Raw genomic sequence first — 3,708 nt, 5'->3', positions numbered from 1 at the left:
ACGATAGCTGACCCTGCGTAACTGTAGGACAAGGCTCACACGATAGAAATGGCTTCTGCATCACAAGACGGTTCTCCAACGCATGTTATTCAGGTACAGCGCGAGCAAATCCAGCAATTGTTGCAATCCGTGATGTAGCAAACACAACTACAGCACAAGTCACAAGCAGCACAGCAGCTCAGCTGCGGTCTCCATCAGCCATTCCAACATTCCGCAGCTTCAACAAACAGCATGTGGACTGGTCGGAATACGTAACTCAACTAATGAATCATACTGAGGCATACGAATTGCATGGTAAGAGGAGTAAAGAATTTTTTTCTTTCCCTGGTGGGTACAGACACATACAGGCTCGTAGTAATTTTTTTCTTGACAAACAACCAGAACAGTTAAATTTTGAGACTTCAGTTAGCAAGTTAACCACGTACTCTGATGAACAAACAGTCGTGACTGCAGCAAAGTTAAATTGTTTCCGCCTTCAGTGGGCAACTGGTCCAACTCATAAACAGTAGGTCACTGAACTACAAGTCTTAACTAGGCATTGCAAATTTTTATGTCGTTGTGGACAATGATGTCATATTTGTGACGATAGAATTCGTGCTGCTATTGTGAAACAACCTGATCCTTCTTTAGATGCAGTGTTACGGCTAACTAAGGCTTAAGATGCTGTGGCCGCCCACTTCGTACAGCGTAGCGCCTACTGCATCGGCATCCCACTTCACGTCCAACCAACACGGGACGCCTGCATCACAGGGCGTATATTCACCAGGAAAGCCTATGTCGTCTGTGTTGTCAACACAAATATTTACCGGCGGCCACAACAAAACACAACACCAGATCTCCACCAACGGCCGCCAGGGACAGCTACCCGTTAATGGAGCCTGCAGAACAGCTTCACCAGCTAGCTCAGGAACTACTTTGATATACCAGGCACGTGATCGCAAATAGTTCCGGCACATACATCCGCCAAACGGGCTATATAGGGCGGCGCACTGCTTGGAAGTATACAGAGCTGCCACCCCGGCAGCCACGGCCAGACGCCTCTTCTAGCTGGCCGATCTCTTGCAGATGGACTTACTATAGTCGACGAACATCTTGACATTGTAGAATTGTTTTATTGTGATCTCTCCCCGTGAAGAGTCGGGGCTTTTCTATTATTATTTGTTATTTTATATTTGTGACGATCCGCAGTTGGGATCGAGTCTGTTGTTTTTCTGGAGATTGTATTCTTGTTTCGTTTTGGTGAATCCAATAAATAGTTTTCCGACTTGTGTTTTCCATATTTCTATTCTGCTAGCGCAGATACTTCACAGGAGCCTTATGATTTAGCTAACTGTGAGATGCATATGTCAAATATTAACGAACTGCATAGTGATAGTGTTAGTGCTGTAGAATGTAAACAGTCTCGTGCCCGCCCGTCCCGTGTGGCACAGCATGTGACGTGACGTGCAGAGACAAACAGTGCCATGCCGAGCCGGCAGAAAGCCCAAGCCGCGACGCTGTATGTAATTTTTGCAGCACAAAAAATCATGTTCAGTCAGTATGCATAGAAAAGCTGCGTGGACAGCAAAGTTCCCAAGCAACATGCCACTACACCAGCTAAAATCGTTGATGTTGTCACGGTACAGTCAACCACGGAACAGTGCGACCCGGTGGATGTAGTAAATGTTGTGAAACGTCGCCCAAGTACAAAAGTTAGCAAACACCAGTCGGGTGATTTTCATGTGCCAAACAAGTCACGCCGACTCAAACAAAGGTACATTACTAAATCTTTGCCCACTTCGCCTGTCATGCACTGTTGTAGTTCACAACAACAGGGAGGAAGTGATAGTTCCCTCTTTGATATGTAGTCCAGTCGGGAGAAAGTGTTTGTTACTTTGACGGTAACTAACAAGGGAACCTCCCCATCGCACCCCCCTCAGATTTAGTTATAAGTTGGCACAGGGATAGGCCTTGAAAAACTGTACACAGATCAATCGAGAAAACAGGAAGAAGTTGTGTGGAACTACGAAAAAAATAAGCAAAATATACAAACTGAGTAGTCCATGCGCAAGCTAGGCAACATCAAGGAGCGTGTTAGCTTACGAGCGCCGTGGTCCCGTGGTTAGAGTGAGCAGCGGCAGAACGACAGGTCCTGGGTTCAAATCATCTCTCGAGTGAAAAGTTTAATTTTTTATTTTCAGATAATTATCAAAGTTCAGGCACTCACACATAATCAACTCCGCTCTCCAAAATTCCAGGACATGTTCAGATTTGCTTGGACATATACAGGATTTGACGGTCTACGCACGGAAACATTTGAAAACGTAAAAAACATATGTTTTGACAGAGCACAGGGAAAACTGTGTGACTGTGAAACTGTTGCATTCATTTGATGCAGTTTATGTGACAAATTCTTATGTTTTCATCACTTTTTTGGGAGTGATTATCACATCCACAAGAAAACCTAAATCGGGTAAGGTAGAAGAATCTTTTTACCCATTCGCCAAGTGTGCAAGTTAGGTGTGTCGACAACATATTCCTGTCATGTGACGCACATGCCGTCACCAGTGTCGTAAAGAATATATCAGACGTGTTTTCCTGTGGAGGAATCGGTTGACCTATGACCTTGCGATCAAATGTTTTCGGTTCCTATTGGAGAGGCACGTCCTTTCGTCTACTAATCGCACGGTTTTGCGGTGCGGTCGCAAAACACAGACACTAAACTTGTTACAGTGAACAGAGACGTCAATGAATGAACAGACAGATCATAACTTTGCGAAAATAAAATTTTCACTCGAGGCAGGACTCGAACCAAGGACCTTTCTCTCCGCAGTTGCTCACTCTAACCACGAGACCACGGCGCATATCGGCTAACATTGTCCTTCTATGTTGTATATCTTCCACATGGACTACTCAGTTTGTATATTTTGTTTATTTTTTCATAGTTCCAGACAACTTCTTCCTGTTCTCTCGATTGATCTGTGTTCAGTTTTTCAAGGCCTATCCACTGTGACAATTTATAACTAAATCTGAGGGGGGTGCGATGGGGAGGTTCCCTTGTAAGAAAGATGTCAAATTGCAACTGAACACCGGTGCTTTTGTTACACTTCTTAACAAACTTACCTATGAACGATTAGGTTCACTAATACTGAGTCCAGCAACACATGTGTTGTCAGCCTACAATGGATAGGAAACTCCAGTTTTAGGAACTTTCAGTATTCACAGTGCTTTCTGCCAAATCTTAGCAGAATATTTTTGGCTTCGATTCGTTTGACATGTTCGGACTGTCAAATTTCAACAGATGTGTCTGCAAACAAACTTCAAGCTCTGTGTGACAAATTTAGTGAACTTTTTAGCGACGGTTTCGGTTTTGCGAACTGGTTTTTTAGCTCATGTGTCACTCAAAGACAATGCACGACCAAAATTTCATCGAGCTAGGCAAGTGCCCATTGCCATTAGGGAACAGGTCGCTGAACAATTACGGCAATGGCAAACTGATGGGGTCATCAAGCCAATCAGTGCAAGTCAGTGGTCTTCCTCATTAGTCATCCTTCGCAGACCTTCAGGACATCTTCGACTGTGCATTGATTTTAAGTTGACTGTGAACTCGCAGACAGTGACAGACAGGTACCCTTTGCCCCACTCAGAGGAACTGATGGACAGATTAGACGAGAGTCGTTAATTTTCCTAGATAGACTTAGCCAATGCTTACCTCCAATTGTCCTTGGA

This window comes from Schistocerca nitens, chromosome 3, assembly GCF_023898315.1.
Source record: "Schistocerca nitens isolate TAMUIC-IGC-003100 chromosome 3, iqSchNite1.1, whole genome shotgun sequence".
NCBI lineage: Eukaryota > Metazoa > Arthropoda > Insecta > Orthoptera > Acrididae > Schistocerca > Schistocerca nitens.
Note: the sequence above shows the minus strand (reverse complement) of the source record.